Source organism: Mytilus californianus, unplaced genomic scaffold (genome assembly GCF_021869535.1).
Source record: "Mytilus californianus isolate M0D057914Y unplaced genomic scaffold, xbMytCali1.0.p SCAF_10, whole genome shotgun sequence".
Lineage (NCBI taxonomy): Eukaryota > Metazoa > Mollusca > Bivalvia > Mytilida > Mytilidae > Mytilus > Mytilus californianus.
The window spans coordinates 48,314,865-48,337,663 of NW_026262582.1; the positions used below are offsets into that span (position 1 = coordinate 48,314,865).

General features: G+C 31.7%; 1 protein-coding gene and 1 long non-coding RNA gene across 2 annotated transcripts in view; both read right to left on the minus strand.

Moving 5' to 3' along the window:
* LOC127718253 (uncharacterized) overlaps positions 1-6,651 on the minus strand; it is a 34,138-nt gene extending 27,487 nt beyond the window's left edge. Inside the window, exons 1-3 of the mRNA XM_052224248.1 lie at positions 6,542-6,651; positions 5,974-6,072; positions 4,395-4,448 (exon numbers count right to left, since the gene is read on the minus strand). The gene's annotated coding sequence lies outside the window, so the exon portion shown is untranslated. The remainder of the gene's footprint in view (positions 1-4,394; positions 4,449-5,973; positions 6,073-6,541) is intronic.
* A 2,113-nt stretch (positions 6,652-8,764) lies between these two features.
* Positions 8,765-15,529, minus strand: LOC127718275 (uncharacterized). The gene is made up of 4 exons (XR_007989688.1): positions 15,454-15,529; positions 14,568-14,666; positions 10,002-10,106; positions 8,765-8,863 (listed from the first exon to the last, which is right to left on the minus strand). It is a non-coding gene; the product is annotated as an uncharacterized LOC127718275 (long non-coding RNA).
* Positions 15,530-22,799: the final 7,270 nt, after the last annotated feature.

Genomic DNA, 22,799 nt, shown 5'->3' on the forward strand with positions numbered 1-22,799 from the left:
AATTAGTAATTATAAATGCCTTTAAATACGCAATTGTTTTTAAGAATGAATAATATAAAGATAAAGATACTTAATTTTTTGTTTGTGTTGAATAAGAATGCAATTATTTCTTTATTTCTTTATTTCAATGGTTTCATTGTTTAAAAATATCAATATTTCTTCTTTTTATCAAAAATAACGCACTGTTGTTAGCAATCAGTTATTTTAATTGTTTTGGATAAGTTACTATTTATAGAATTTGAAAAATATAGGGATTAATACCCTTCATTGGATATTATATGTGTGTTGGGTTGTTTCCCCAAAAATATATAATGAATTTTTAGGGAAAATATACTGTATATTTTGTTTTCATTATTTTCGAGTGTCTAACTTGCATATTTTTATATTTCATTGAAAATTATACACCAAAATTTGGAAAAAATTATCATTTCATTTCATTTTTCATTACATTTTTGGAGAATTTATCAAACAGTCGCGATAAAAATCGTTTTAGCCCAAACCGGGTTTGAAAAAAAAACCTCAGCATAAACGACAATCACAATTCTTTAATTATATCTTAATTAAGTTTTATCTGCATATCTCTATTATTTTTTAATTCTTAAAACTTTGATGTATGATTAATAATAAAATGTCGAGCTTTTGTACTTGAACGATTCGTATTTTTCCGTGGTTCCATTTTAATCAAATGAAACGAAATTAAGATTCCGTAATTTGTATGAATTAAACACATGACGTAGTAGAATTCAATCCGTCAAAAGGTCACTCCGTTCGATCCGTCCGAACAGTCCGACCAGTCAAAGATTTTTACTATAAGTCTGACGGATTAGTGATGAGACCTTGAAGTGAACTTTACTGATCGGTGACTGATCGATGAACGTTAATGATCGTTTAAATAGTAACACCTAAGGTTGCAAGTACTGAATAGGAACAGTCGCATAAATGCAGCGGGGTTGAACATGTTTTGTTAAATCTCAACCATCCCCCTATACCTCTAGCCAATGAAGAATAAACAAACACACGGTAATACGCACAGTAAAACTCACGTAAAAAGAAGTCCGAGTCCGCTGTCAGAACAGGTAACAGACGAACTAAGCAAAATGACAATGATACACAGATTAGCAAAGGATTACTAGCAGTTACTGCTAAGCCAGCTCCAGACCTTAATTCCACTTATTGAAAGATTATGTCTTCATCATATGAAAATCAAGTACAATCCCTCTCGTTCAGTTTTAGTATCAAACCATCATAAATATATGAGAAGAACATAACTCGTATCTTGACAACAACTGTTTTAGTAAAAATGTGTTTATTTCCGAAGCAAAGACCCTTTGAAAGAATCAATATTAATTCCAAAATATGACATCCTTAATAACCTGACAACAGTATCGTAACTATATCTCTTCTGAATCAGTCTGTTTAAAGGTTTGGTTAGCTTTTGAGGTGAATGACGACACTTTTGTGCTTTGTATAGAATATTACCATAAAAGATTGGATGTGAAATACCTGATTGTATAAGATGTCTGCATGTTGATTTATATTTACGAATGATGTCCTTGTACCGATGAAAAAATTTAGTAAATGTTTTGACTAGTTTGTGATATCAAAAACCCTGGTGTAATAATGTTTTAGTTATACAGAGATTTCTTTTGTTAAAATCAAATACGTTGTTACATACACGATCGAATCGAACAAATTGAGATATACAAACACCAACTTAAAATGAATAATTAACAATAGGAAATGAAAAATCATCTCTTTTATCGTACATGTTGTTATTTATCTTATTATCAACTATCTCATTACTGACAGACCATCCAATTTAACCTTTTGCTTTTGAGATGTAACTCCCAAATCTCACTGTTCACACAAGGGTCAACATAATTTATTCATTAACTGTAATTAGCTATTAGCTGGATACTCAGTGTCTTTTCGTAAGTTGTTTTCATTCTTCGTTCCGATATTTTGGGTTTAGCCCATTCCAACTGATTGTTTACACATTGTTTGTATGTTGTGCTATTTCACCACTGTCAATGATTTTGGGAGGGTTGATTGCTTGCAATAGAAAAATAAGGAGATATGGTTTTTTATTCCAATGAGACAAATATCCACTAAAGTCCAAATGAAGTCGATTGTAAGCATTTATAAGCAATCGTACATCTTAAATCCTGTGATACTATGAATATGTTTTTCCCAAGCGGGGATGGGCACTTTTACTGACAAATGTGATCGATTAATAATGGATTACTTGAAATAAATATGTTGCCCTCATAGTCTAAAAATAAAACTCTTATTGAAAAGTATTCTTTACAGAGGGTATTAGCTACGATGTAGACAAACAATTCAAAATATGATTCTTTTTGTTTCAAGTTTTAATAAAAGCGGAATTTTGAACAAAAATAGTTTGTTATAAGCAGTCAGTTTGGACACAATTTGTCAAAACAACGTCAGAAACACCGCAGATGTATTAGTTCCTTGCAAATCAATAATCTAACATCATTGAATCCGTATTGATGTGAATTTCTATTTAACCCCTTAACCAGAGATGGGTTAAACATGTACTCGGCAATTGCAGCTATTAAAGGGAAAAGACTGTCAACATTCAAAACGAAACAAGGGTGAACCATATGTTTGACTGATTCGATTCACAAATAAATCGATCTTTTACAGGTAAAAACGGTGATTAACATATTTTTTAAAACCGATATCGTGAAATCAAACATAACTCAAAATTCAAATTGCACGTGCTCGCTAGCTACTTATATTTATAAGTGTGCTATATTTAGTTTTATATCTGGTTATATGACCTTCAGCAGGAGAAATGATTATAATTTAGATAAAATACAGTGAAACAGGTGATTGTATTAACGTGTGATGTTGCATTGTTTTTTATATTATTTTGATTACATTAGTTTTTCTTGCGACTTAAAGTGTTTGCTTTATTTATATAAATATCTCTACTTATGAATGTTTTTATTGGAGTACTGATAGAAAAAACAATCAGTACATTTAATACCTTAGTAATGAGATCGTCTTGATCTGACGTTAAACCTCACATAGAAAACAAAACATTAAAGTATAAAGATTTCAAATATGCTTTTTTGGGGATGAGTAAGATACCAACAAGTTTTTCGTTCAGATATCACCAGAGGCTGTTTTTAAACTCATAACTTTTACTGTTTCGTATTCATTGACTTTTAAAGTAAGTTTTACTTACACTAGGAACTACAAACTCCCTTGTAATACTCTAACCATACGGAAGTTTAACAAATATAGGCCTAGAAGCATAAACAGTAGGCAAATCCGGTTGTTATTGATTTACATATAGTAAACAAATGATGTTTGTTTTTTTCTATCAGAAGTAGGGATGATAAGAGCCTTCATGTAGTCCTTCTTTTAAATGAGTTACACACCAAAATATCTATAAAACTGTGTTGATATAATCGCAAAATAATGTCATATCAGTCAGCTGCTAGTGTATTCAAACTATTTGTACTTTGTGTGATAAAAATATCGATTATGACATACATTTACATAAACTTACCATTTTGTACACAATGAATTTAAAAAGTCAACACCATTGCTTTCCTTAAACTTATTTCTTACAACATCTTTAAACAATACATCTTGTAGCAAATAAAGGAAATAAAAGTATACCGCTGTTCAATAGTCATCAATAATTTAATTAAAACAAATCCCGGTCACAAACCAAAACCGAGGGAAACACATCATCTATAAGAGGAAAACAAGGGAACAACAGAATTACTGAACTGCTACAAAAACAAACTCCAACATACATAGAAACGAACTATTTGATAACAACTGACATATTACTGACTTGGTACAGGACATTTGAAGAAAAAATGGTGGGTTGAACCTGGTTTTATGGCTAGCCAAACCTCCCGCTTATATGGCAATGATAAGATTACCGCTAAAATTACAACATTACGTGACAGGAATACAGTACAAATAAACGCAAGAACACTTAGGACAGAGAAATACATAAATAAATAATATAATAGTGCATTACATCATATAGCAAAACCTGATGATTCTATATTTCATATATACAAACTAGTTTCAAGATATTTTGGCAGTTTTAATTGAAGTTGTTTATTTAGTCCACAGGCCCAGACGTGAATATCAAAGACGATTATAGATTTAAAGTGTTCGAAAAAATTATTCTTTCTATATTCAAATTTTAGGATTAAACATTGGCCTGATTATTCCCTCTCCTTTTTTTTCCACTGCGTAATGTTATCTCTCTATTTGATTGATGAAAACATGATATTGGCAAGATTCACGTAATTAGTACATTATTTTATCAGAACAAACCTATTATTGTCTATATAAGTGCATCTTTATGTGATAACATCAATTCAAGTATAGTTCTTTACCTTTAAAATCTGTTTGATATGTGAATTAACTGCGACGTGTCTTGGAATCTGTTTCTGTAGTTCATTTGTTTGAAATAAATAAAAGTTCATGCAATTTTCAAGATATATTTATCATTTAATGTATATTGTTTTTTTAAATACATATTTATGTTTCAATTAGAATGAAGATTTGTTGCAACGTATAGGCCTTTGATCAACGTATTAATTTGTGTTTGAAGTTTTTTCTTGGTATAATTTGTGGCTGATCTTGTGTATATCTTTGATCAAATGATTAATCGTCTGGTATAATTAGAATTTAAAACTCAAAGAGTACGGAAAGTGCGCTGTTATCTTAACTTAATCATCAATAGTATTCATACTTGGTCGATGGTTGATAATGGTTTTTATATAATATTTTTGGGACAAATTTTTATGCACCAGATGCGAATTTCGACAATAACTGTTACTTCAGTGACACAAATGTCACTTCAATGATACTCGAGCCATGTAATACAAACGGTGAAGAGCTGTTTAAACAAAAAAACATGTAACCAAACCTGGACGAGGATTCAACGCAATGCATGGGGTAGATGCATTCCTTAATTTGAATTGATATACAAAATGTCATAGTAAAAAGTAAAATCACAAAAATACTGAACTCCGAGGAAAATTCAAAAAGGAAAGTCCCCAATCAAACGGCAAAATCAAAAGTTCAAACACATCAAACGAATGGATAACAACTGTCATATTCCTGACTTGGTACAGGCATTTTCTTATGTTGAAAACGGTGGATTAAACCTGGTTTTAAAGCTAGCTCAACCTCTCACTTGTATGACAGTCGCATGACAGTAATGGATACTGGACTGGTGATACAAACGAATCAAAACAGTTATGAAGGCAAAATCAAATACGATTTAAAATTATCATCACTGAAAATGTAAAATTGAAAAGAAAAAAAATAACAACATCTGGCATAACGTCTCAGCAAAACCAGGTAAGGGTTTTGCTCATTCGTGGAGGCTTTTCGATGACAGTCTATTGAATTGTTATATCATTAGCAATCATACTATATCATATTTGTTTAAAAGTCTATCTGTGCCTTAGGGAAGGCTAGCCAGAGTGTTGCGAAAACAAATATTTAATTAACCAAGAAACCGAGTAAATCGGTAAAATCGTTTGAATTAGTGGATGATTTTTCAAATTGTTGTACTTTTTTACAAATATATTGAAATGCCACGGGTGACTTTTAATTTTAATCGTACAAATCGTCTATGGTTCAAATCATAAAAGTGTCAATTGTGTTATAGTCTAACTTTATTCTAATGATACACTGTTGATGTCGTTAATTATCCATTATTTTCCTTGCAAGGAACAACAAGAAAGGTTATATTAAAACAAAACTACAACAGTGAAATAAATAATGCTTTACTGTTGATTACAGTTAATTACTTTCTGGTATTATCACTCGTGGAAACCTCAAATGTTGTTTTGGCAATTAGATCTGCAAGCGCTTACGACATTTGTGTGTGGTTCTTTCAAAAAAGTATGTCAAGAAAAAATATTGATAAATGCAATAAAAAATATATAATGTCTCTTTTACCTTGTGATTATAAATTGACGGATTACAGCCCCTACTTATGAAAACTTGAACATTTTCTCTGTTGCCTTTTAAGGAAGCAACGTGTAATGCTGTATTTCCCTGGAGAAAACAAATATGTTCATATAAGTATTTTATGAATATCGGATGTTTACTATTGAATAACATACTTATATCTTATAATAAATCTGGAAGTATTATTGAAGTTATATTTTATCAAGTAAATATTTTACTGTGTATTTATGTAAAAATGTTAGGAGTTTATAATTGAGTAGATCAGAGAAAAACCTACAAAACTCATCTTTTACTACAGAAATAAACGTTTCATACTGTTCTAAAGGTTCGGACCATAGGACAGAACTGTGTATCATGTTTATAGTACTTTTGGTCGGTGTTAATTTGAACTAATTGAATCAGTTCTAATATCTCTTAAACTTTGACCAGGAACTGATTGTTGAAATAAATAAAAATATAATTTGTATCGATACATTCCAAAAGAAGTCTTGCAGTTATCTGCTTTTAAAATATTTTTGAACCAATTTATAAGAATCACATATTGCTCTGTCTATACCTCATTATCTATTTCGTTTGGATTACAATCGCTGTCAAGTAACACTTGAATGATGTCCTGATATGGCTCGATATCAAGTCTATCATTAGCTACATGTAATGCAGTTCTGCCCTGGAATAAGACAAATATGTATTATATCTTTACATTAATACATTGAACATATTGCTTTAGAAGATAACTAATTCTAGAAATTTGTAGTGAATCTGTTACAAATTTATAGACATGCACTACAGTAAGTACCTGTTGAGCAAAAAATAAAATTTGCATACCCTTATGCTTGTTGGATTTTCGATCAAACTGGGAAAATTTTTAAAAACAAACTTTGAATATCCAGTGTATAATAACATGCTTACGTGAAAAGAAAATGGTATGTTTCTTTATGTTATAGGTATACCTATCAATTCGTTTAGTTGAACTAGCTTTGATTATGTTTTGTTATAAAATAAGTTGAAAAGGTATGGCTAAATATCTAGTCTATCATTAGCTACATGTAATAAGTTTATACCATGGTATGATCGTATTCGTACCATACCACCATACCATAACACATTCCATACCATCGTACCATACCATGTGTTACAGTATGCCTTGCAATCAAGCATAGCACATACATTTGTATAGGAATACTCTTAAAACAAAAGCACCAAATCCGCATCAGAAGTATATTTGTCACTGCTTCCTTTTTATAATTCCTTAAATTTCACCACTGGCAATTCCAAATTAGATTATGACGTTGACCGTTCTCTTTGACGTAATCTACATAGTTAATGACCCCAATAATCTTCAACTTATTGTTAATTTCTACCAAAATAATGCTATGTCAAATATGTATTTGGCTATGAACTTGTTCCAATCAAGCGTCAATGATACGTCATTTGTAGACGATACGTGCGTCAGGTTTACAAAATTAAATGCATACTATATAAAAATCTGGCAAAAATAACAAAAAGCTTTTTATCAATAAAATATCATGAATATATATCCAGAAGTTTGTTTCTGAAAAATGGATAACATTAAATTGGCACAAACGTGTAGCTTATAAATTGATATCAAAGCAACGTTAAATGTTAAAAAATTATACGATGCCAGTAATATCTAACGACAGATGATACGGAATTATTAAGAGAGGACGGCCAATGATACCGCTTGTGCACTTGTTTAGCTAGTGCCTAATATGTGTAACAGCCTCTCAGAAAAATATATGTATATATATATATATATAGATAAAAAATTCCTAGAAAATTAACCTAACAATTATAGATCTGATTCCTTACTTCCTCCCCAATAGGGGCTGGAACCTGTACTTTTCCCTTATACGGCAGCACTGCCTATCATTGCGCTGACGCCTGTTAAGACTGGCACACTTATTTCGTCTTAAATGAACCGTAAAGATACATGCATTTAAGCACCATTTGTTACATTCACAATCCGATCTTAGTACCCAGAACCTGTCTTTAAACTTAGTTTTTAAAATGCATCTTTAATAGAAATATTGCAAACATTATTATCAACGATGACTGATACTTTAAAGAAACATTATATACAAGTCTAAATTAAAAACAACGTTCAAACCTATGATTTCGTTGGATAAAAACCGCAATTTTTATACGTGTGCATGCAAAACAACTTCCTTGGTAGAGGGGTCTAAATACAGCACAAACAACATTTTCCAAAAGACCAAAAATGTGAAAAAGTATATTTTAACAAAACGCATTTGACTAGCAGGTCGAACAACTGGTGCTCTTAAACCCTGCTGACTGCCATTGGCGATTGCCAAATAAACGGATCATAAGATATAACAAAATGGATCTTATTATTAGTTTTTTTACCAAACAGAAAACAATAAACTTGGGAAAAAAATTTTATACCGCAAACATGAGGTGCAAAAATTTGTACAACATATCCGGATTTCGACAATTAATGTCTCTTCAGTGATGTTAGGGATCGAAACGGTATTTGGAAGGCCATATAATTTACCTCAATTTAGGATAGACCCTTGAATTTTAAATATATATATCTGACGTTCAAATGTTTAAACATTTCCGGATGAAGGTAAATTAGAAAAAGAAGATCAAATTCACGGATTTAATAAAGTGTTATTTTCGTTTATCTATCAACACGCGTTCACTGAAAACCACAAATGGGCTATCTGTAATGTATTTGCAAAGCAAAAAAAAAAGCAAACAAAACAACACTTTTGCAATGTCATTAATTATATACTACCTTATTATCTATTTGGTCTGGATTACAGCCACCTTTGATTAATACCTTGACTTTCTCATGATCACCATATGCAGCAGCGTAATGTAATGCCGTTTTACCCTAAAATATAGAAATCATTTTATGATTAACACATACACAGACACACACGACATTTTTTTAGGATTGATCAACAACATTAAGTGGCATAAGCTTAAATACTTAAAACACCAACCTTAAATTTTCAAAGTTGGTAAAAATTATGAAAATATTGGTAAAATAGATTGCTCGTGAAAATAAATTGATTTACAGGATATGGAATAAGGCAATTATTCAGCAAATCAACAAAAAAAAACCAACATATAGTGGTCAACATAGTCTGTCTATTCGTAAACTATATTGCATAAATTAGCTGTTAGTTTTTTTCGTTTGAATTGTTTCACAGTTTCACATTGGCTTTTTTATAGCTGATAATACGATGAGTTGTTCTCATTGTTGAAGACCGTACAGTGACTTATAATTGCTTTTGTTTTCGTCATATGAACTACGGTTAGTATTTACTCATTGAACATCATACCAAATCTCATTATTCTTAAATTTCTTCGGTTAAATAGATGATAAGTAATTTAGGAACATAAAAAATCTACCATCAACCACATGTTGACCTCAGGGTGAACATTTGAAGAAAATTCAAATTACTTCAAATGGCGATGTCTTGACCGGGTCAATTAAATCCATTTCAATTGGAAACTCAGTTTTTAAACACTTCACCATATTACACTTTTTGTTTGAATCACTGGAAAAAAAGATACAAAAGTTCTTCCAAAAATTACTACAGAATAAACACTCCACTACCATGTACTACCGGTGCATTGTTGTATATGGAAACCTTTGCGCAATTCATTTCAAGTAGGTGGTAATGGTAGTCTTTTTCTCAATTCCTCTGCCCACATCGTAAAATTTGATATGCGTGATGATTCGCTTTGAAGCTGAGAGATTTTCACAGATGTGGTTAAATTTTCAGGGTACGAAGTGTGATGACTTTTTCACAAATTTGTCACTTGAGCAAGAATCAATTCCCTATTTTCACACGTTGAAATTTTATAGAAATTCAGTTCTTCACAAACTTTTAATAACTTCAAAGTTTCACATCTGTACATAATTTTGGACCCAAAGTATCGTTGATCTATCTCATCGAATTGCAAAAACATAAGAGATGCTGAAACGTTCTTTGCAATATAATAAAGCGTTTGTACTGTACCTCGTTGTCTGTTACGTTTGGTTTACAACCACCATCTAATAAAATTTGAACAATATTTTGATTTGCGGAGAATTCGAAAGCAGCTGCATGCAATGCTGTTTTCCCCTGAAATTAAAGATACATTATTGTCATTCTATATTCATGCTATACTTAAATAGGAACAACTAATAAAATACATTTTGTACTTAAGACTATTTTTAACTTGTAGAGCCAACTATATATACAGTCCAGGATAACATGGTTTTTTTTTATGATTGTAGCACTGATTTCTGAACACGTTTCAAAAATAACATTTCAATTAGTCAAAATAGGCATACATCAATGTTAACTATCTATAACTAGCAATAAAGGTATTACAAGAAATTGAAAATGCATTTATGCAAATTTTATAAAACTATCTAAAAACTTAACAATCTATCAATTTAACCGAACAATAAATGTGGCAATATGCTGTTAAACTCATTAGGTAAATCATTCATTGATCAGAATGGAAGAAAATTATACGAATTTACTTCAACATGTTCAAATCGTTCGTATGATTTCAAAATTGCAATCAAGATGTTAATGACCAATGCATTTCGGGAAAAAATAAACATGATGAATTTTGTTTAATGCGAATAAAAATCATATTTCCAACAAACATTTTAATATTACCAAACTAAAACCATAATAATCATTTGAGCTTCTCCAATACGGTTTTAAGATGAATTAGTCATTGACCAATCCAGCGTTTGTAAATAGTTTGGTTTCGGGCTTATGTAATGAGCAAAAAAAATTATCAAACAATCATAAGCTCACCTTGTTCTTTTTTTAAATTGAACTTCTACATGTTAGGTTCAAAAGACAAAAATTCAAAACTCAGCTTGTATTGTTCGTTTTAAATTGTTAAAAAATATTCTTTTGATTTTGAAGTTTTGAAAAGATCAACGTCACAGCAGTTAAAAATACATTGCAATCTATTTTCTTGACCTTACTCTTTTTACTCTATTTGTTCCTAACATTCACAAGAGAATTTTCTAACATACGATTTTTGAAATGCAGAAATGTAAGAGGTAAATCCCTGTATATTGAAAGGTAATTAGACAAGGGGAGTACTCGACAGTACTGTTGGGTACATTGCCATAGCTCACACGAAAAAAAAAATCTATAGGATACGCGGATATTCCAACAACATGTGTAAAATTTAAATGGTTGGACATAATTTACCAATCTGTTTATGCTCCTTCCGTTCAAATCGCAATTTCAAGTTTTCTTTTTTTGTGTGTATTGCAAGGCAAAATCCTTGCTTTCAAATTAAAGCCGGATATTACATTTTTAGGAACACGTTCTACGACCTATTCTTATAAAAAAAAGGACTAAAAGATCAATTATACAAAGTGAAGCATACAAAAGCGAATATATATAACATATATGAATAAGTTGAAATTAGCTAAACACTCAACAGTGTATCTCTGGTGATTATACTTTACTTTTCGCTATAAAGATGATGTTCTCTCACTAAATAATTCAAAATTTGGTGACTATTTTGAACGCATATATCCCATCGAATTTGAGATAAAGGATACAACAAATACAGTTAAGTCTGCCTCATATATTGACTTACATCTAGAAATTGACAATGCGTGTTGGTTAAAAAAAAAATTCTTTACAGAAAAAGAGATGATTTCATCTTCCCAATTATGAACTTTCCATTGCTATGTAGCAACATTCCAGTAGCGCCTACATATGGAGTATATATATACATCTCCTTGTTGATACGATTTTACAGGGCTTGTAATTTCTATTATGATTTCCTTAGGTAGAGGTTTGCTGCTCCCATGGAAGCTATTGAAACAAGAGTTCCAAGTGGTGAAGTTGAAATCATCCCTTCGTAAATTTTACGGACGCCATCACGACTTGTTCTAATGTCGTAATCAATCCCGTCCCTTTTTCTCGAATGTGACTGACCGAATTAGACTTATAACGATTTGTACTTACATGAGCAACACGAGAGATCCCACATGTGGAGCAGGATCTGCTTATCCTTTCGAAGCACCTGAGATCACCCCCATTTTTTAATGGGTTCGCGTTGCTCAGTATTTAGTTTTCTACTAGAACACAACTGCGACTGAATTAAAGTACATATGCCTTATTTAAGCCTGGATTTTAAGTATTCCTTGAGGCATCCGATGAGGTCATGCTGATTAAAAGAGGCACAGTTTTCTCTGGTTTCAAAATCTTTCTCATTGAACCCGTCGACCCAGAACTAGTTAGTTATTATTAATATTACTTATTTGGAAAACGAAAGGGCCTTGAATGGTCAATTTTTAATCAACACCATTGTCCTATATTAGTTATTTATCCTGCAATTGGGTGTCTTATACATTAATAGCACAGCAGATATCGCTAGCTTGTATCTGTATACTATACAGATATCGCCTTAAAGCTCCGCACACTGCCGGACTACGCTTGTGTTGTATGAGCCTCCGTGACCTCAGCATGTGTATTGCAGTCGCATTTTCTGCTAACACATGCACATGAACAGCAGGATTAAAAATGTAACTCCATTTTCTACGGCGCCAAATTAAAGGCAATCTTCAAGGTCGAAGCTTGAATGTGTACATGTTTAACACACGAAATTAGCAATGCAACAATGTCAATTTCAGCATGCTCAATGATTGTTCGAATATATTTGAATATTACTACGACTTATAAGTAAAATAAACAGAAACACATATATTTTAAATCGAAAGTTTTTCTGTCTTTCAAAACAAAAACAATGTACAAAATCAATTGCAGGATAAAGACAATAACTGTTAAGTGTCTTTAAATATCATCTGTATTTGTACTCGGCAAGAAACAGGAGTTATAGCTCACTGACGCTCGCAATACACCTGTTTCTTAGCCTCGTACAAATACAACTGATATTTCAAGACAATAGTTATTGTCTATATATAAAGTTAAATTTTTCGATTTGTCGTGTTTACGTCATGACGGCTAACAAATTGGAAAGTTCCTTCGCTGGATTTTTAGTATTCGTATTGTAATCAGATAAATTCAAGCTGATAAAAGGTGCACAGTTTTCTCTGCTTTCAAAATCTTTCTGTTGAACCCATCCTGTTTTTTTTGTTCTCACTGAAACCGGAAACTACATGTGAAAATAATTGAATTATGAAGTACCGATCCCGTATAATGAAAAAGATAGGGTGTGATTATGACCCGTGTATATAGCAATTCATAAATACACCGTGTGGTGGAGTGCCTGTCAGAGGCGGAACGTACAGATTAGGTAACAGGGAAGGTTGACATATACTATTGGTTTCGGTATCGGATTCGACCCGGAACTTGTTAATTATTCGTAATATATATTATGTGGAAAACAAAAGGGCCTGGAATGGGGAAATTTTCAATCAACACCATTGTCCCTTACTATATATAAAGTTTAGTTCTTTGATTCGTCGATTTTACGTAATGTTGGCTAACAAATTGAACCTTGTTATTTTAGTATTATAGATGTTGTGTTTTGTTTACTGTTAGTCTGTTATGACTTATAAGTTTTAATGTCCCTCTGGTCTGTTTCGCCTCTTTTGAAATGTTGAATATAAAAAACTTTGTTAGTAGTAATCATCAGATACATCTTGTATTTTCGTTTTATTCCCAGCACGGACATTTTTCTTTTCGGTTTATTTTAATAATCAGAGAAGACGGTTACATTTCATCCGTTGAATAGTGAGAGCGTTTGTTTTGGAAACAATGTGCGGACCCGACTAAAAGAGACTGTACATGAAGATGCAAATTTTTTAACATTAAAAGGGGACTTGCACTTAAATCAGAGGAGAAAATCGGTTACAGAAATAAGGCAGTGTGCAAGGAATATTATACATTTGGTAACATGTAAATGTTGAAAACAAAATTTAGTATCTAACAATAATCAGCCTTTAAGTTGATAAAAGAAGCGACTTCTTTCAAAGAACTAGTACAACTATGGTAGTGTATTCAGTATTTTTAAATACACTCATATTATATTCTTGAACCAGGTTTAAAATATTTTACGACAGACGAACGTTCCGTCTACAAAAGACTCATTAGTGAATCAAATAATTAAAATGGTCAAAATTAGTAACAGGTTAAATAGTATTAAAGACCTTAAATTTCAAAAGGTTTTGACAAATACATTTACGGTCATCTATTTCTGGAGTAAAAAAGTCAAAGTGTTTCGAACAATTCAGTAAATAATTAATTTACAAATATGATAATGTCAAAAATAACTAATGTCAACACATAATTTATAAGTGATGACTACTGGGTTCGTTAAACTCTCAGGTTGCAAACCTGAACTAGCAGTGACATTGTCCCAGTGGTTACTTAACAACTCATCCGATATATAATGGTTAAAATTGTGTATGCTAGACGCACGTTTCAACTACACAAGACTCATAGGTGACACTTGTTAAAAGTGATGCATTTTGTTATACATCCATATAATTGAAGCCCCAAAACTAGGACCACTACTTTATATAAATCAACACAGAAATTATTTAACACACAAGAAACTTTACTTGGTAAAGTAAATATCATTTATATTACCAAGTTATCTTTCTGATCTGGAATACATCCCCCTTTCAGTAAAACTTGTATGTTCTCGTCGTGGCCCCTTTCAACGGCGTAGTGTAATGCAGTTTGACCCTGAAAACACATTAATGAGTCATATTATTAACGTATTGTTCAGTGTAAACTGTTGACACAGAGATGAATCACATATTTATAAGTTCCATATTATATTAGAAATGTTGATTTTAAAGAAAAACAAACAGCACAAATGTGTACCCCGAACGTTCGAATTAAAACACACTGATTAATCATAAACAACTACTAACCCATTCGACATCATCATTCAAATAAGCAAGAATACACATTGAACACCTAATTAATTAATGTATTCTCTGTTAGAGCTTAAAGTTACGTTTACCAGAATGGGGAGGAAAAAATAATACCTCTGAAAGGTACAATACTGAAACAGTTGCATGTAACATCATTCATTTACCATTATTTGCTCATAACTAACGGTCAACCTTTTAGACCATAAACTTTGCGAATTGTTGACGACGCAAATGGCTGAAACAAATCAAACCACATCACATACAATGCTCGTAATTTGGTACGCCAAATGCACATTTCGTCTACATAGACCAGTCAGTGGCGCTCGAATGAAAATATTTAGGTTTGCCTCACGCCGGAAATAAGTTAACAAATAATGTTGAGTGAGGACCCACCCAATCCCCCTAAAAAATTTAACGTACACAACAGAAAAAACAAAATAACCTATGTGAACTATCTACTGTTTCTATATATTTTTAAAGAATTTTTGTTTATTCGATCATCTTAATATACCAATAGGCTTCAATTTCATTTTTTACTAATTTAAATATTCAATATTTTAATTGGGACGGCCGGATAGACATTTTTATTATACCTGTGGATCTTTTTCGTTTGCTTGACAACCACTGTCAAGTAAAATGCCAATGATGTCTGGTCTTGCATATCGTCTACTAGCAACGGCAAGTAATAATGTTCTCCCCTAAAATGACAAACACAGTTTTTATCAAGTAAATAACAGTCTGCTCCTTTAACCTTTTATACAAATATACTGTTACATATACGTATCATAATGAGCTCTGGTAATTTGGGTAGTACTCCGTCGATATAGGGGAAATTCGTATTTTAAATATTATGGATAAAAGGTTACTTGAGACTATAACATAGTTTATAAGAAACACTTCTTGAAGTAATATTACTCAAATATTATGCTAAGTATGGAATAATGGTATTTTTGTTTTTGATATTGACTTCATCAGCACAAATACCAAGCGATCCCACTAAGGCGAGCTGGTATCCGAACTAATGAAGTCAGTTTAAAAAAAAATGTCATTATCATTTTATCGGAAGTTTGTCGATTTTGGTTAAAAATATTAAGGTAAATGAAATAGTTAGTAAAACTACTTTCACGCGTACAAAATTAGGGATAGTTGTTCGGTTGTATGAATGAAGTCGCGTGCATTTCATTGATAAATTGACGCTGATGGACTTGAGCACGTGACGATTGCTGTATTGCTACATGACGTCATTGCCTAATATTTTCGAGTATCAAGTCCAGTCCATGATGGAAAACGTAAAAATTGACGATAAAGGTATTACTAACCGATTTGATAAAATCAATCTGATACGGTTACATTGCAATGGGTACTTCTGATGAAATTATTACAACGGTTTGCTCAATGGACTATAAGGGAAAACGCTGTATGAGCGTATACGAGAACCTAATCCCGCTTGCAAATGTTTTACGCCCAATCACATGTTTTTTTCTCTCTATATGATTCATTTTGATCAAATTTTGTTAATTCCAAACGACCTGAAAAGGTTAATTGAAACATTTATCATTATGATCAATGCAAGATGTACAGTATGTTAAATAGATTATTATTATAAATAATAATGCTCAATCAATGGTATTTTACAAAAAAAACAACTACACCAAATTGTGGCTTCAACATCACACGTTTCTAAAAGTCTTTTTTGTGATTGCTTTAACGTGATTACAATAGAATTAATACCATGTAATTTCGATTCATATACCTAAGCTTTTTACATGTTTTATGTCAAATCATTTCAAACAGGGTTTTTTGATTTTTAGATTAATTCTTTCGTATCATGTTCCTAACGATATGTGTTTCTTTTTTTATTTGTTTCAGGCTTTGCGTCATAAAACTTTCGAGCACGATTATCGTACTCAGACACAAAAATCAACGAATCAAAGTGTTGTATTTGTAGTTTCGAGCACACATTTTGTACTCCGAATACTGAGTACAGTTTTATGGTCGAGGCCTCATGTGCCAAAAAATCTTTTTAGATACTAAATTAAACAAATAAAACAATAAATTCCCTTTCAAAAAAAGTAAAATACATGAATCATCCAAAGTGTTAAAAGACATGCCAACATTTGATGAATTTCATGTATAAAAAGCTCTTACTTAGTTTAAACCTCAAACCTACAAATTGGAAAGCCAGGTGATATATAACAATTTGAATATGCGATAAGTATTTAAGAAACAGGACAGTCATCAGAATTAAGATTGATTGGCCGAGACGGTATTACCGCAAATCTAACAAGCCTGACTTAAATGATTGATTAGCTCTATAACGTTTGTATGTAATGTTGGATTTTCAAACTTTTTTGCGCTAAAGCATTACTATAAAATCTTTATTGTTGAAATCCGCAGTTGGTGCATTTTATTTCTTACGGTGAATGTTAATCAAGGATAATTGGATGAAGATCAAGGTAACCAAAAACTTTGTGTTATCCTGTTCTCCCTTCGAATGAAAAAACAAGAATTATTATATTAAATCAACAAACTGCTTTTGACATTTTCAAAGAACAATATTGTAAGAGAAATTTGAGCTAAAAAGTCTAGTCCTCCAAATAATAAAATTAGTTTTTACATATTGACGAGTAAATATCACACAACAGTATCATTTGTTAAATATCAATGATTTATCAAGTGCATTACTATTTCACTTCTGAATGTATCTTTTATAGTATTGTTTACACAAAATCAATTCAAAATATATTAGTCATGAATAGTGTTCCTATTCTCGTATCGAACGATACGAGAATAGGAACACTATTCATGACTAATATATTCAAAATATATTAGTCATGAATAGTGTTCCTATTCTCGTATCGTTCGATGTAAAATTAAAAAAGTATTTCAATGAAACAGTGCAATTTTGTTTATATGTAATTTTTCTCAATTCGCAAAATTCATCCCTTATACAAGGAATTTTTTTTTTTTTTTCATCAAGAATTATTTTTAGGATAATACGGCAACAATATGAAAAGAACAGGAACTTTAGTTTGTTGGCCGAGTGTTGTCCTTTCTATTCAAAATATAAGAATAACTTTGGTTTCAATATTTTGTTTATTACCTTATATTTATTGGACTTAATTCTGATTAGTCTTTTAGTATAATACAATCAGTTACATGTTCATTACTTACATTAACGTTTAAGACTGATTGATATTCATATGGTGAAAATGTAAACTTTGTTTTAACTGTTTTCCGACCTACACATAAATTCAATGCATTTCAAAAGAACTTCTGTATATGTGCGTTGATGGCTAAACGTCACATGCATGGCATGCATCACCTGACATGCGAATCCAAACTCAAGCATAATGTTACAATAGGAAGTAGAACACAATCGGAAAAATATTGTAAAAAATAAACTCATAACGTTGTCTGGATTCCAGTACGGAAAGGTTTACTGTATAATATATGAAAAAGATAATAGGAAGTACACACAATATTAAAGAGTGCAACACACCACATCAACATCCATAATTCCTTAGGAAATTCAAACATTCCATCAATCCATCAAGTAGACCACAATAAAACAGTACATGGTAAAAAATTAGCCTTACTTTGATTGCCGGAACGTAAAGCGTAACTATATGTGCCGTCGCCACTAGGTATATGACGTCGCGTATCTATGTAGAATATTGTAACTATGTTTATGCTTATGTTTGAATTGAATAATGAACTGTACAGTAGTATTTCCTTGAGAATCAACCTATATTTGGTTGGGTAATGTCAGTTTTACATGTAATATATATGTCAATATATCCACAAGAAAGGCTTGTTTGTTAATTATTCCAAATTGAGGAGAGGGGTAGAACAAAAAGGGAAAGAAAAATAATGAGATGCACACAGACATTAGTATAAGACTTTAAAAACATAGAGTGACGTTGTTCATTAAACATTACAATTGTAATTATCTGTATTTATTACTGGATTCCATAACCAATAGCTAACAGCTATATTTCTTTTTTTTCCGGATTGCCTCTGATGAAATATTGTTTCATACACCAAGTCGGAAATGCTTAATAAAAATAACTGAAATTCGATTCGATATGAGATGTGTTTTGATACGCAAGACTTATATTTAACTCAGATTCATCATCTTTGAATGAATACTGCTGTATCAACATGATCAAGTTTTATTACATACATTTTTCCAACCCGAAGGTTAATCTACTTTCAATTACTCTAGTAAACATAGCAGTCTTTCTTTGTTGTGTTCCAAGTTAATCTACGAGAAAGCTATGCGAAGTAGATCTAAGTAGTTAATTATAAGAAGACAAGGAATGTAAAGGAAAGGCGAAAATTTATCTAAAAATATAATGAAGTTGAGAAATCACTTAACACGTTTTATTATAAGATATATAAGCTACCTTCAATTTTTAAAAGGGTCTGAAAATTACAGGTACACATGTATGACAGGATACGCATTCATCCTGATCCACAGGTTGAACACCTTCCACTTATTTGAGTGCCAAAATATAACCCTTCTTCTCATGGTTTAATAATAACGTCTTACAAAAGAGTGAACAAACTAATTTGTCAAAAAAGTAATAATTGCCGAATATTAAACATATCAGTATAATACAACTTTATTATGAAAAACGACATATTGTACATAGAGCTAACATTCCATTATCGAACATATTCTTGTATGGCTGCGATCTCTTTGCGCATACATTTTTTCAGCTTCTGGCTTTTCAATTGACACAATTACACATTCTGAGAAAGCGTAATTTTGTATCAAAATATCAGTTTTTTTTTTTTTTGTTAAAAGTTTATAAAAAAAATGGTAAGTGCCTAGTTCGTTAAGCAGTTGCTACTTTATAATCAATCCATTCTTTTCTAATTTGTGCTAAGGGCCTACTTTATTAATGTATCACGTATACAAATCAGAAATTTTTTGCATAAAGATAATTATAATTTTAACCATAATGCCTTCGAATTTTATGAATAATCACACAAATGTCATGGACGAGAGATAAACATGCAGCATCAATATAATTTTTTCTACCAATATGATGATATTTTAAAATACATGTTTCAATGGTAATTAAGTATTAAGGGATTTGGAGTACAAATGGGCATAAACATGTAACGAAATTGATATTTTTATGACAGGACATTTTCAGTTTTTGTCAACAAATCTCTTAAAAACGTGGGGTATATGAAAAACAACTCATCTAAGATACCTAGCTAATAATTTTGAACACCAGACGACGCGTTAATTAAAACAAAAAAATCAAGCAACAAACTTGACCTAAATTTTCTATGGGAAAACGTGGGGTATTAACAACTTTCCCCTAGATTCCAAAGTAATACAAACAATATTATTTAATAAACAAATCCTTTTTTTGGAACATACCTTAGCAAAAATTTTGAAATTATGTTTGATCAATAATTTGAATATTATACATAAGTTATCATAATAAAAAGCTATCTTTAATAACTATGTGACTGTGTCTTTAATAATAGAGAATTATGAATTGTACATGAAAGGTCATACTAAACCAATTCTAGATTCCCAATCTTAGTTTTTAAAGCAAAAAACAAAGATGTTTTGATGTCTGGTTAAATTCTTTTTTTTTTTCTTTTTTTTCAGGCCTTTTAAAGTTAAAATTGCAAACTTTGAACAGTTTAAAAGAGGGACCAAAGATACCAGAGGGACAGTCAAACTCATAGATCGAAAACAAACTGACAACGCCATGGACAAAAATAAACAGACAAACAGACAAATAATAGTACAGATGACACATTATAGAAAACTAAAGACTAAGCAACACGAACCCCACCAAAAAAATCGGGGCGATCTCAGGTGCTCCGGAAGGGTAAACAGATTATGTGGCACCCGTCGTGTTGCTTATGTTATTACAAATCCGGTAAATAGTCTATTCGGTAAGTCACATTCGTGAAAAGGGAAGGGTATTGTAGTTACGACATAAGGAACATATCCGATATCATCTGTGAAACGGTTATTCCATAACGGTCAACCAACTCGTGATGGCGTCCGTAAAATTTACAAAGGAATGATTTCAACCTTACCATTTGGAACTCTTGGTTTAATAGCTTCCTTGTTAGCAGCAATCCTCTATCAAGGAAATCATGATAGGAAACACAAGCCCGGGAATATCGTATCAATTGGGAGATATTTACTCCGTCACCATTCAAAAAAATTGCATTTTACTTTTCAAACTATTTACACCAATGATATCAGCAATCGGAGCCTGGCCCAAGAGTTACTGCGAACTATCATTACTTGGGGAGGTGTGATTAAGATGTTGTTACTACACAATGCTAAAGATCAGTTTCATGCAATCTAAGTTTCTCGTATCTTGCAACATAATAAGAACTTTTGACTTCTTCCCCTTTATACTAGTATTTCTTATTACAAACTTCAATTCTAGATGAAACTAGGTCCTACTTTGTTTCATTTAAGATAATGACCCAGCAGTTACACATATTATGTTTTATTAGTGGATAAACCATAAATAGGTAAAACAACTCTGAAGTATTTTCTGAGACTGGAAGGATGAACAGGCTTGCTTTGTTTTAATTAACAACATATTTGTTACGTTTGGAGGCCTTGTTTTACAACAAAAAATGACATTCTTATGGGAACAAACTTTGCTCCATCTCTTGCCTACTTGTTTGTATATTAATACGATGCGAACTGTATACAAAAGCTTCTCAAGAAAAAATAAAAATAGGTAGCATTATCCTTAAGTTTCATGTTCCGATACACAAATGATGTTCTCTCAATTAATAAATTTAAAATAAGTGACTGTGCAGAACGCATCTATCACATTAAAATTGAAGTAAAGGATACTACAGTTACAATACAAAATGATTCATCGCGTGAACTCAGATCTAAAAATTGACATAGCGGATCGGTTGACTCAAAACTTCAAAAATCATGATATCAGCTTTCCAACTGTGTGCTTTGAATTTCTATTTATATCAACATTCCAGCAGCGCCTGAATATGGAGCATATATCCCTCAGTTGATCCGATATTCTAGAGCTTGTGTTTCCTTTAATAATTTTCTTAATAGTGCGTTGCTGCTTACAAGGAAGTTATTGTACCAAGAGTTTCAACTGGTTTTAGTTGAGTTTAGTTTTGGAGAAACCATTAAGATATGGTTGACCGTTATGGTTGTTTTCAATTTAGACTTGTTTATATATATGTGTGTGTGTGTGTGTGTGTTTCAGATGACCACAGATATGTTTCGATTGTCGAAATCACAATCTCGCCAGGTTAACTAATCATCAGCAACACGACGGTTGCCACTAGTTGACAAGAATCTGTGTACCCTTTCGGAGCACTAAAGGTGAGTTTTCCTTTCTACAATATTTAAAACTGGCTGTATTGGGATATAATTCATGCACAATAGATAGAAGAGACTTAGGTTCTTATGATTTAGGTCCATGATTCATTATTTTGAAATAATTGAGGTCCAGGTTAAAATTTTATTTGACGTTCTAGATTTTGACCTTTGCTATAAATCCTATCTACACACGATGAAGCCATAGGGTCTTTCGCAATAAGTTGGTATATAAGATCAGCTGGAAATGACACTAAGTGAACCGGAAGTAGCCACTTGCAAAGATTTCATTTAAGAGTATATATTTTTGAAATCAATGTCAACACTGTGTATCATCGCCACCGGAAATTGGGTACTAACGAAGCGGAGAGAAATGGAAAAAAAGTAAACAAGGTAAGAATTCATTCAATTTAAAGCATTTCTACTGATTTGACGAGGGTACCGCTTGAGAAATGATTTTCTTATTTTTAATTCTTTAAATTATTAGGCCGATAAGTACAACCTTATGACAAGATTTTGTGTTATACTCCAAAACTTGCCACTTAGTACCCGAAAATATCGAGGTCGATCGTCCTCTGTCGC